Source organism: Belonocnema kinseyi, chromosome 5 (genome assembly GCF_010883055.1).
Source record: "Belonocnema kinseyi isolate 2016_QV_RU_SX_M_011 chromosome 5, B_treatae_v1, whole genome shotgun sequence".
Classification (NCBI taxonomy): Eukaryota; Metazoa; Arthropoda; class Insecta; order Hymenoptera; family Cynipidae; genus Belonocnema; species Belonocnema kinseyi.
Genome location: NC_046661.1, coordinates 35,702,558 through 35,715,985, shown reverse-complemented (window position 1 = coordinate 35,715,985; position 13,428 = coordinate 35,702,558). Strand labels below are relative to the sequence as shown.

General features: G+C 29.3%; 1 protein-coding gene across 2 annotated transcripts in view; it reads left to right on the top strand.

Annotated features, from left to right (window-relative positions):
- The first annotated feature begins 11,604 nt into the window (after positions 1-11,604).
- LOC117173177 overlaps positions 11,605-13,428 on the top strand; it is a 19,526-nt gene continuing 17,702 nt past the window's right edge. The window contains exon 1 of one of the 2 annotated variants that reach the window (XM_033361595.1): positions 11,605-11,712. The gene's annotated coding sequence lies outside the window, so the exon portion shown is untranslated. The remainder of the gene's footprint in view (positions 11,713-13,428) is intronic. The other variant, XM_033361594.1, reaches the window with a different exon arrangement.

Below are 13,428 nucleotides of genomic sequence, written 5' to 3'. Positions count from 1 at the left end.
TAATTAATTAGTCTTAAAAATAGTTTAGAAAGCTTCTTATAATTTTCTTTAAACTAAATTTGAATTTAACTTAAATACCAGCACTTGGATAGCGCTATTTGTTTGACGCTACTAGGGACCCTTTAGCGGTGCGTTCCAGGGGACCACTCGGGTGCACTCGGAGCCGTTCCACGACGTTAGATGAGTGTTGGGCTTCACTCGGGGAACCGTTCAGTGATCACTCGGGTGAAGAGTGGGGGTCACTCGACGGGTGACTATTTTACCCACTGGAACTAGGTAGGTGGAAGTGAGTGAACAATGGAATTGGCGGGCAGAAGTGGCGGCAATCGTAAGTTTAGTAGCAGACTATAGTTTAGTATCTTCATCATCTAAAGTTTAGTATCTTCAACACTTTCCACTATTATTGAACACATCACTGTTTGTAATAACAATGGCCTTGTTACTGAAGCAGCAATTAAAATCGTATCCTGTTTTTGCATTTTTAAACTTTTGTGTAACGTAACCTCAATTATCTTTCACCAAACATACACCCGACGCATACTTGGAAACGTTCATGCTACAGTTCTCCTTCCACTTGACCCTAGTAAACTCCACCTACTTCTTTACTTCACCCACCGATTCACCCGGATGATGGTCACCTAGAACGCAGCCTAGTAAGGGACGCGCCAATCGGGCAGCTGACTGCGGATTGGTCGAGCGAGAAGAGAGAGACACTTCCGTTCCAAATCAAGATTATATACCCAAATTTACTACAGCTTTTCGCGTTTCGGTATGCGAATAGTGCTTGTTGACATCTTGAAGTGGTTAGGCAGTACGATTCGGTATAATATTAGGATTTACTGATGCATCCTTGTATCAGTATAAACAATCATGTTTAATGAGTTTATTTAAGGATCGTGTCTTATGTTTAAAACATTTAAAATACTTATTTATTCGTAAGATCTTAAAAGTTATATTAAGAATATTTTTTTAAACGATACTCACTCTTAATATAAATATCATTGTTATCTTTTTTAATATTCTGTAGAAGTTATCGTTCATTGGAGTTTCTAATTAATTGAAAAATTCATTTCCTGACTACAGATACTTTTTATCAGGAATTTTATCCTATATAATATAATTTATCTATATATATAAATTTATATAAATATAATTTATCCTATATATATATTTTATAAAATTGTTTTTATTTCAACATTAGGTGATCTTTCACAGGTGTCGGTAATTTATATACAAGAATTTATAAGTATTACTTCGTAAGTAATCCTCTCATTTAATAGATTTTCAAACTTAGTTTTCAATGAAGTAATCGATATAATCATTAATTTCTTATAATCTTAATTTCTGTGTCACATTAACTATATTGGCTAAGTGCTCTTCTAAACCAATCCAATCATAATTAAACAAAATAAAAGTTGCAAATAAAAAAAATCCTAATACTTAAGGCGTCGTTACTCAAACGGTAATACTTAACTCATGCTACATTTTTCTAAATGAATTCTTCTTATAAAATTTCTAAACTTAAAACGCTTCTGTTAGTATATTAATTATGTATTTAAGTACCTTACGATATCAAAATAAGTATTACAGTTTTAGGAGCATTTTTCTTTGGCGCTAACATTCGTATATTGTTTACTTCACATAATCACATAACTATAGTTTTTTCCTTTTTACATTTTTTCCTACTGTGTGAGTTACACAGCGGGTTATTAATTTGTTTACAGTACGGATTTCTATTTTATAACTTATTTAATAACTTCTTCTACTAATCTTGTGGATTCACGCTGCATAGTTTAAATTGTTCAAATTTTTCTTTTTTACGTGTTTTTCGGGTGTATGGGTTCATAATACTGTTTTTCTTTTTAATTCAATTTTTTATTTCATTACTACCACTATTGTATATTTTTTTAACTCCAAAACTATTAATTATTTTGATTTTCCCAGTCTGATTGAATACACGATTCAGGTATATTATTTACTGGCGTTTGAATACCTCGCGCCTTCTGCCGCTGCGCTGGCTCCAACTTCCATTCCATCTTCCCCCACCACATGGCCTGTGGCGCGTCCTTACTACAGGGTCCCTAGACGCTACAAGAGACCCTAGAAAGGCTTTTTTACACCTCCAGTTGGTTGGTCATGGTGCATTTACACGCCTGTCGTATGCAGACGGAAAATGTATCTTTCTCTCACTTTACCATTTGACGATGTTATGCATTTATCTATTATGATTTATCTATTATGTATTTATCTATTATGTGTTATGCATTTATTTATTATGTGCGATGAATGCGTGGTATCGTAGCATGATAGAATGAGAAGAAGATACATTTGCCGTTTGCAAGCGACAGGCGTGTAAATACTTTCAATTTGCTTGAGGCAAATTGAAAGAGGGTTTTGACATTTAGTGCCCTCCATGGTCATTTAGAGAAGTAAGTGAAGCGAGTGCGAAATTCGAAATGTATAGTTTATGATAAAAGAAGGAGCATATATTATTAGATCATTCATTAGAAGGATATAAACAAAATAAGAAATAAGTATATTCTTTTACTATCCGTACAGTATATACGCATAGTATAGAAGAATGAATGAAATTTATGAAAAAATACCTGGATGATATGAATCGAATGAATGGAAACAATTATGGTGGGACTATTATTTTGTTGAAAATATAACAATTTCAAACAAATAATTCTTTTTGGTTGAAAATTTGTCTTAGGCGGTAGATCATCAACCTTCTTGACGACTAATTCTTCTTTTTCTATTTAAAATTCATTTCGTCGGTTAATAATTTAAATATAAAGTTGACAATTGCTTTAAAAAATTCAAAATTTTTGTTAAAATTTTATGTATTTTGTAAAACATCTGGTTTCTTTTTGCTTGAAAATGAATATCCATAATGAAAATTGGATAACTTTAAATCTATATTTTTATGTTCTACATAAAATAATTTTTTTTTCTATAGACATTTATTGTACGTTAGGTTTATAGTGATGGATAATTTTTTTATAAATTCAAATATTTGGTTGTCGTTTCATGTATTTTGTGGGAAATCTTTGTTTCTTGGTGCAAACAATTTATCTCTTTGGCGGAAATAAGTTTTTATATAAAAATTCATTTTCTTAACCGAAAATTCATTTTTAGAACTGAAAATGTAACTATTCCAATTTTTATTGAAAATAATTTTTTAATTTAATTTAATTACAAATTTTTTCACGTTATTTGTCACGAGTAATATTTGGATAATAACTTCTTCTTGGTTAAAAATTTATTTTACTCCTATATTCACTATTCTAAGGTTTTGAGAAGTATTCATTAATTTAAAATTGTTACAATATAGAAGTGATTTGCCGAATATGTGAGTGAAATATAATAAGAATTAATTCACATTAATATTTTGGTACATTTATTACTCTTCGGACATACAATGTATGAAATAAAATCAACATGCATTACACATACATAATAAAATGAAATAAAATTCATACGAACATTGAAGTATTTTTATTAGTTCTGTTTCAATTTGCAGAAAGCATGCGGATATATTGAACCTGTGGCCTAATATAAAAATGTATATATACCATTTCTGAACATTATATTTCAAGTCCATCATTATAACAGATTGAATTAAAATGCAATTTACTGGTTCAAAAGTGAACAATTTTATACTTTTTCTATTTGTTTTAAGCTTGCAGGCTTTTATAGAAAATTTGCTAATGGTTTAGAATTTTTATTTTCCTGCAGAAATTTTAACTGAACTTTGTTTTTGTTGTTGAAATTTAAATAAGTCTATTCTTATTTTTATTTTGCCTTTAAAAATTCATCTCTTTCTAATAAAAATTTCATGTTTGTTGGGTTTAAATGCAATTTACTGGTTCAAAAGTGAACAATTTGATTAAAAACTTATCCTGTTCGTTTAAAACTTTCAAGCTTTTATAAAAAATTGACGAATGGCTTAAAAATTATATTTCCCTGCTGAAAGTTGAACCGAAATATTTTGTTTTATTGAAATTTAAATACTTTGTGTTATAATTTTTATTTTACCTTACAAAATTCATCTCTTTTTAGTAAAAATTTCATGTTTGTTGAATTAAAATGCAATTTTAATCTAACAATAAGTTCGTAATAAAATTGTTCACTTTTTGACCAGTAAATTGCATTTTAATCCAACAAACATGAAATTTATACTAAGGAGAGATGAATTTTGAAAGAGAAAATAAAAATTAGAATAAAAAGTATTTGAGTTTCAATAACAAAAACAAAATTCAGTTGAAAGTTCAGAAGGGAAAAAAACATTTTAAACCATTAATCAATTTTCTATAAAAGCCTGCAAGATTTAAACGAAAAGGATAAGTTCTTAATAAAATTGCTCAATATATCTTCAATATATCCGTATGTTTTTTTGCAAATTGTAACCGAACTAATTAAATTACTTCAATATTCGTATGAATTTTATTTCATTTTATTATGTATGTATAACCGAAGAAATGAATTTTAAATAAAAAAGAAGAATTAGTCATCAAGAAGGTTAATATTCTACCGGCTGAGATGATTTTTCAACCATAAAGCATGACTTTTTTCAAAGTGTTACATTTTCAACGAGATAATAGTCCCACCATAATTATTTCCATTCATTTGATTCCTTTTATTTAGGCATTTTTTCATAAATTCCATTCATTCTTATATACTATACGTATATACTATAAAGATGGTAAAAGGATATACTCATTTTTTTATTTCCTCTATATTCTTCTAATGAATATTCTAATAAAATATGCTCCTTCTTTTGTTTCTCATAAACTACACATTTCGAATTTCGCGCTCATTTCACTTACTTCTCTGGATGACCATGGAGGGCGATAAATGTGAAAACCCTCTTTCAATTTTCCTCAAACTCCCTTTGGCCTCGATTTCCCGAAGTCGGAAACTGTTCATAATGGCGGGAAGTTTTAAATGTAAAAATTAATTTTATAAATTACATAATTATTTTCAACGATAAAAGCAAACTATTTGGAATAAATTTGTATTTATTATTAATAACAAATTATTTACAAAATAATTAAGAATTGGCATTGCTATATATTGTATAAAGCATACGTAATCGCCAATTCGGTTTGAGAGGCTCGGGAACGTAGTTCAAGTCGCTCCAATACAAACATTTTATTTATTAATGGAGTGTAATTGAAAATTCTGGAAGGTAAATAATATTAACATTTATTAATGTTATATTGTACATTGTAACGTATGAATACTTATATACAAATTTCTACAGAAACATTGCCTATGCAATAAGCATATAACCTTAAATCTAACCTCTAAAGTTTACGTACACTTCAAAGATATATCTTTTTGCCCACCTTAAAAAAATGATTGTACATAATAATAGTACAAACGTAAAAGAATTTCATGAATCTTAATAATAGTATGAGCAATCTATTAATATCCAATAAAAAACAACTTGTTTTTATGCAGGTTATACGGTTGTTATTGATTACGAATTCGATAGAGTAAGTCTAATTCATAAAATTTAAACAACAATAAAAAATAAGTAACTGATATTTATATTTTTTTATATGTCAGGTTTTGCAAAATATGTACTTCGGAATTTGCACGCAGGAAATAGCCACGAAGGCATAATAAGGAGACCCAACTGCCAGTGGGAAGCCATCTGAAACTGGCAATATAGACATTACCGTAAGTGATGCACACATTACAGGAAGATCTTAGATTTGAGTGCGCAGTTGTCCTCTTCCTATACATGGAAAAGTGTGCGAGTGAGAAAGTTTGTCAAATTGACGTAAGTTAGAGGTTGTGTTCTTTTGTTGATCATCATACGAAAGATACACAAAATAAATATATAAACAGTATTTTCGGTAATTGTTTGAAAAATGTGTGAACAGATTTTGAGAAGGAAACGTATAGGTAAGTACCTTTTAAATTTGTAATATGATAAATAGGCTAAAGATTCTCAAGGCTGTGAGAAGCTCTGAGAAATTCTCCGCAGGCACTCAGATAGTGAGTAAAGTTTAAATTTCTAAATCATATCTATTAAAATTAAATGATAGTTAGGTAAGACAATAAAATATATTAGACGTTTATTGTACTTACAGCGAAGGTTTTAAAAAAACGAAGTGTATTTGCCTTCTTCGGCATGTAACTGCGTCCACAACCCGGAACTTGACATCTCATAGCTTAGAACACATTTCTGACACTTGCATCAAAACAAACAAACAGAACCTCTCAACTTACGTCAATTTGAAAAAATTTTCTCACTCGCACACTTTCCCATGTATAGGAAGAGGACAACTGCGCACTCAAATCTAAGATCTTCCTGTAATGTGCCTATCACTTACGGTAATGTTTCTATTGACAAGTGGGGGAACGGAGTTAGGTCTCCTTATTCTTCCTTCGTGGAAATACCCAACGTGCATGAAGCGTATGATCATAACTGCTTCTAAAATATTGACATAGAAAATTTTCTCACTGTGGGGAATGCTGAGAATCTAAGTGAACCACGTGAAAATAATTTTCAGCAAAAAAATGATATAGAATATTTGGACGAATAACAGGAGGTTTGTTTTGAGAAATATGTATTATAGGTCTTTAGTATAGTTCAAATTTTACGAAGAGTGTTTAAAAACAAATACTAAGTTGTTTTTCTTTAAAGTTATAACTTCTATCAAGTACTCCCTACCGAAAGAAATCTTTGAGTTTTCTTTAGCGAAATAGCTTGGCCCATTTGAGTCTATAAACAAAGTCGATCTGAAACAAAATAGTCTCCGACATAGTTTGAGAGATTTGGGTCCTTTTCAAGATCCTTATAGTGGTCGTTTTAAGAGTGGTGCGACGGTAATATAATGTTCCTTTTGTATTCGTCACGTGCCGGGCGGGCAGAATTATTTACAGTAGTTGGTCGTGGCTAATCCGCTCTCCCTTTTTAAATATCTCTTCAAATTATTAACACTTTTTTTTAATTGATGAATTTTCTCATTATACTTATTTATAATTGTAACTTATATACTGATATACAATTTTCTAGTTGAATTCAAAAATGTTGTCTTTTTTGGCGTACCTAATTCCATTTACGAGAAACGTTCTATTAATTCCAATTTTAAGCATTAAAAAACAAAAGTTAGATATCTGTAGTCATCGAAACCCATAGATTCCGAATTATTATGTTTTAGGCTGTTAACTAAGAAATTAAAAAAAATCTACTTCTAAATCTTAATCCGAAAGCTTAACAAAGGACCCTTGAGTGTCGGCTACTCTATTGAGATAGCCTCTCTGCTTGTTATTTATGATCGAATTCTTATCTGAATTTCGGAAAGGATATTTTAAAGCCTTTAGACCATTTAAACGAGCTTCCTGGACCTTTATAAATATCTACCTTAGTACCTGCGGAGAATTTCTTTGAGATTCTTTGACCTAAAGAATTTTTAGTATATACTCAAAGATTCTTTTCGGTAGGACTGAGTATTTTTTTTGAGGTAGACAAAAAGATATATCTATTATGTGAATGTGAATATGAAGGTTACTTTTGAGGTTATGCACTTATTGCTTTGGCAATGTTACTTCAGAAATTTTGAATATATATTACTGGAATGACTTGAACTACGTGCCCAAACCTCTCAAACCGATTTGGCGATTACGTCTGCTATATACAATATACAGCAATGCCAGTTCTTAATTATTTTGTAAATTATTTTTTGACAACAATAAATGCAAATTTATTCCAAATACTTTGCTTTTATCATTACAAAGAATGATTTTATCTTTTTAATTAAATTTTAAATTAAAAACTTCCCGCAATTAGGAACATTTTCCGAATTCAGAAAATCGATGTGTCAACGGATTTCTAATCTGCTGGTTGTTGATTGACCAACAAGCAAGAATAAAGACTGGCCATCACGTGCCGACATTGTTATTGGCGCATTTGAGTCAGGGTGAAAAAATGGCCGCACCAATGAGCGCGTACGTGGGAAAAACATGGTATTGAATACTTAAATAGTTTAAAAATCGAATCACAATAGATATGCACAAATTAAATTGTTTAAATTACATTTAAGAGATGAAATTGTGACGATAAATCACAAAAAACATTTTAAAAGTGATTTTAAAATTTTATCTCTGAAAATTAAGCTTATAAATATTTCTGATATAAAAGTCTTTTTTTAATTGAGCAAATTCAATTTCAGAATAACAATTTCAAGGTGAAAGTTAAAAATAATTTGTTTTTTAATATAAAAAAAATTCACATCGTAAAGATGTTTTGTACAAAATAATTTCCGTTAAACCATCAGCATCTAAGAATTCAGTTTTTGAACATTTTGATTTTTGTGGACAAAAACCTAAGGGAACTGGACCCGATTTACCACACATCGGGTTTAGTTCCTCCGGGTTTTTATCCACAAAAATTAATATTTTTACCAACTGAATTCAAAGTTGCTATAAAATAGTATAAGGGACATCCCCGATCTCTTTTTTGAGGGATAATAACAACAAAATTTTATTCTGCTAAATAAAAATAGTATGCGTTTGCACTATCTTGAGGTTAGAATCGCGAATTTAAAGTTATTTTACAAATAAACCTTTTCAATTGCCTACAAAGAAGGTTAGTTCAGGGTCATTAGTTACTATGTTTATCTGCTTGTTCTAAGTTTTCGATCCAAAATATTGTGGAGTTTGACAGTGAATATGCTGGGTAGATTTGAACCACATATAACCTTGAAAACACACACATTAATCGAACTTAGCAAAATAAAATTTTTATAATTATTCCAGAAAAGAAGAGTTCCGGGACGTCACTTAGCACGTTCGCTATCATTTACTAATTTTTAAGAGAAAATATTTATTATTGTAGGAAAAAATCCGAGGGAATCTTGCACTGGTAAAATCGATAATTATCAAAGTATCATATGCCCTTAAATTAATTTATAATGTTGCATGAGCTCAAAAATTGCAAAACATAGAAAATACATAAAGAGTACCATATAAAAACATGTGTTTCTTGAGGGAAAATTTTTCATTAAGTTTATTAAATGATTTATTTATTAATAAATGGTATGATGATTCATTATTTTTCAATAATTATTTTATTATTTATACTTTCAAAAGTTGCTTACACACTCTAAGCGTCAGCCATTTTTTCACCCAATGGCCAGTCTCTCTTCTTAATAGGGCTCTAGACGCTACAGAGACCATGCATGCGTATTTCCCTTGGCTCCACGCTGTATTGAAGAGCTCGTAAGGAGTGCCCGAACTCTTCTGCGCATGCGTTGTGCTCGGTCTCGGATTCTTTAATGTTCGCGCGCAATTTGAAATGCTAAAAAATAACATTTTTATTGTTTATCATGAATAATGTCATTTTAACTTAACTATATGCTTATTAGACTGATATTAATGAATCTAGATAAAAGTAAAAATTTATTAAGTGCATACTGTGTAAATAAAAAATATTCTTTGGTACTCACTTGTATTTTTCTTGCATATTTTTCATTATTCGAAAATTTTGTTATATAAATTTTATTAAAATATTTAAATGAATTGGCAATCTTGTTTTTCAATAGAATTATATTAATTAATACAAAAAACAACCATAATTACCGACAGAAAGAAATATCGGCACTCAACAAATTTTTATTTTTATCAAGATTCATTAATATAGGTCTAATAATCATTTATATAAGTTAAAATGGCATTATTTATGATAAACAATAAAAATGTTACTTTTTAACATTTCAAATTGTGTGCGAACAGCAACGAATCAGAGATCAAGCGCGACGCATGCGTAGAAGATTTCAGGGCACTCGTTGAGAGTACTGAGACAAAGCGTTGTCAAAGGGTTGTTTAAGACAGGCTGTGTTAAACACAGTCAGGCTCTACCAACTCAACGGTAAAATATGAAGAAGCAAGGGCGCCATCAGACGGTGACACAGAATATTAACATGAGATAAAAGATGGCGTCCAGATAATATCCGGATTACTTCTAGATAATTGAATTAAAAATTAAATCAAAGTAAAGAAGACAATGTAAAAATCAAATAAAAATATTCATGAAGTCAAAAGAATTATTCTTTATATATTTTTATTTGATTTTCGCATTGGTTTCTTTTTGAAGTATAATTTTACAAGAAGTTAAACGAAGTAACAAAAATAAGATTTAAAAAGTTTGTTTATTTTTAAAATATGAACGTGAGATATTCGTTCAAATTTGTGTTTAAAAGAATTACATCAACCAAGTAAATAGTAATCAATAATAATTTAATATCATATAATTAGAATTACAAATTAGAATACCCTAAATAAAATATATATTGTGGTCCGTATTTTTTCGTCACGTTCACCGGCGTTTGATTTGTCACGCTGTCATTTGCTGTGTAAGTATGGTTGGTTATTGAGGAAGTGCGACGGAGTGTGACAGCGATAAAATTTACTATAGAGGAAGGCAAACTAACGCAACCACTATGAGAGACGTCAAATGCGGGGAGGGACCAAGTTACAGCGCCATCAAGCGGTGACACAGCTTTTTTTAGTTTCTATGCTTCTGCAAGATCGTCCATAGCAGTTGGTAGAGCCTGAACACACTCGAGAACCCTATTGAAGACAGTTCAGGGCTGCCACTCTCCATTAAATGTCTCATAGACGCCTATAGAACTTCTATAAGTGTCTAATTGTTTCTAATAGTTTCTATTGGTAGTGCTACTTAGAGAAAATTGTTCACATAGAAAATCTACAGCAATCTATATGGATTTTCTTGTGATGTATTCTATATGGATTTCATATTAGAATTTCAAATGGTTTCTAAGTGGTATTCCAAAAGTGTCTCCTTTGTAATAAGTATTTATATGGATATCCATACAGGATTTTTCTGCCGATACACTAAGTCCCGAAGCATCTACATGGATTTATATGGATATTCCTAACGTGTAATCTATATGGAATTGTAAAGAAGATTTGAAGTGGTGTCTATATAGATGCACAAAAACGATTTTTTTAACATTGTGATAATTCCCTACTTCTTTATGGTTTCTCCTGACATGTAATTTATATAAAATTGCAAACAGAATTTGAAGTGATTTCTATTAGGATTTTATAAGTAGGAATTTTCTAATGACGCGCTAATTACCTACTTCTACTATATGGATCCACTTAAGACGTATTTTATTTGGAATTGCAAAAATAATTTGACAAGCTTTCTATATGGATGTGCAAATAGGAAATAGCAAATAGGATTCAACGTGGTTCTTATATGGAATTTATGAGTAGGAATTTTCTGCCATAACGCGCTAAGTATCTACCCATATATGGAAATATATGTAACATTATGTAAAATAATGTAACAGATGTAAGATTACGTTAAAATAATGTTTCTGTCGGATGTCCCTCCGCCTATCCATCGTAGTATTTTCAAAGGATCAGGGTTGGGGACGTAATTTACTCCAGGTAATTTACTTGAATTTTTACAGTAATTTACCACGTAGTTTACGTCCGGAGTTTTTTACATTATGCAAATTAATGTAAGTTACGTCGATGTGGAACTTGCGAATGTTTCGATGGCTGTGATTTGTCTGATCTGACATAAGTATATGACCTCTCCGTGTGGCTTGTGGACTGTGAGCGTGTGCTTGACGGTCGTTCTGCAATTATTATTTAAAATTTTACAAATTAAGGCAAGATGAATAGGCAAAATTTAGAGAAAAAAATAAAGCAACATGGGTAAGCTTTTATTAGTGATGACTACAATAATAACATTAACACTAATCAATAATTAGTGGTCAAAAAGTAAAGAGATATGATCTAGAAATATTTTATGAATAAAGAGCAATTGTATGAAAAATTAAACTTTCATTATTGTAAAATAATTGATTAATTACGAGTATTGCATAGGTAAAAAACGAAATTGAAATTATATTTAAATTTAAATTCTCATTAAAGTCCTACATCTAAACTCTAACAGTGTAATTTTCTAAAAATGAAAAAAAATGTTCACGGAAAAAGCAACTGAATTTAATATAGTTATAACGATACCTTTTTATTTGTATTAACTTCGTGATGAAAAGGATTTTTTTTACATGAAGTACATATATCTACACGTCATTAATTTATTATTAGCTTGAAAGTTGTTTGAACGTGTACTAATTTATAAACAATTCTTTCGAGTCTAGGTTAGAATATAATTGAAGCATTATAATAAATATAATATTTATTATTTTGTTTGAAATTTGTCTTTTTTTGTAGATCATTAATTTTCTTGGTCGAAAATTCATGTTATTGGCTGAAACTTTATCCTGTACATTGTATTAGTTAAAACACCAATTATTTGATAGAAAAATAATTTAATTTGTTAAAAAGTAAACTTCTGGATTGAAAGCTGTGATAAAAAATTGAATTGAAAAAGGAAAAAAACGAATTTTCAACAAAATTGTTAAATTTTCAAGGGAAAAGGTGAATTTTTGACCAAGAAAATAAATGATCTACAAAACAGACAAATTTTAAACAAAATACATGAATTTTCAACGAAATTATTTAATTTTAAAGTCAAAAAGATGAATTATCTACAAAAAGTTGAATTTCTTAAGCGAAAAATATGAGTTTTCAATCAAAGAGTTAAACTTTCAACCAAATAGTTAAAGTTTCAACCATAATTATAAAACCTTGTTAAAGAAAAAAACGTATTGTTTTTTACAAAGTAGTTTAACTCCTAGTGAAATAATCGACTTTTAAACCCAAGAAGATGTACAGTTCATATTTTAACCAAACAATTGCATTTTTAACCAAAAATGATACGTTTTTAACCAAAAAGATTAAATTTCTACTAAAAAAGGTCAATTTAATTTTAATAAATTTAAAAATTTTAAAGTCAAAAAGAGTATTATCTCTAAAAAAGCTGAATTTTTAACTTAATTTATAGGCAAATAGTTGAATTTTCAACTATAATATTAAACTTTAATAAGAAAAAATTAATTTTTTACTAAGGAGTTCAACTTTGAGTGAATAATCGAATTTTCCACCCAAAAATTATGATAATTCATAATTTTGATAATTCAAACGAAAAATGTAATTTTTGATCAAAAAGTATAAATTTTCCATAAAGCAATTTAATTTCTACAAAGAAAGACGAATTGTTAACCAAATATATGATTTTTTAACCAAAAATGGTATAGATTAAATGTCAGTTTCAAAAATATATTTTCAACGAAAGAGATGATCTTTCAAATGAAAGAAATAAAAATTTTAACAAAGTAGTTAAACTTTTGATAAAAAAGAGGACTTTTTCACAAATTAGTTACATTTTCAACAAAATAATTAATTTTTCAATCAAATAATTGAGTTTTTATCCAAACGAAATGAATTCCAAAATTACCAATTTCTTTAATTTCTTTCAAATGCGGATCAAGATTTAAAGAAGACTATTATAATATAACATAATTA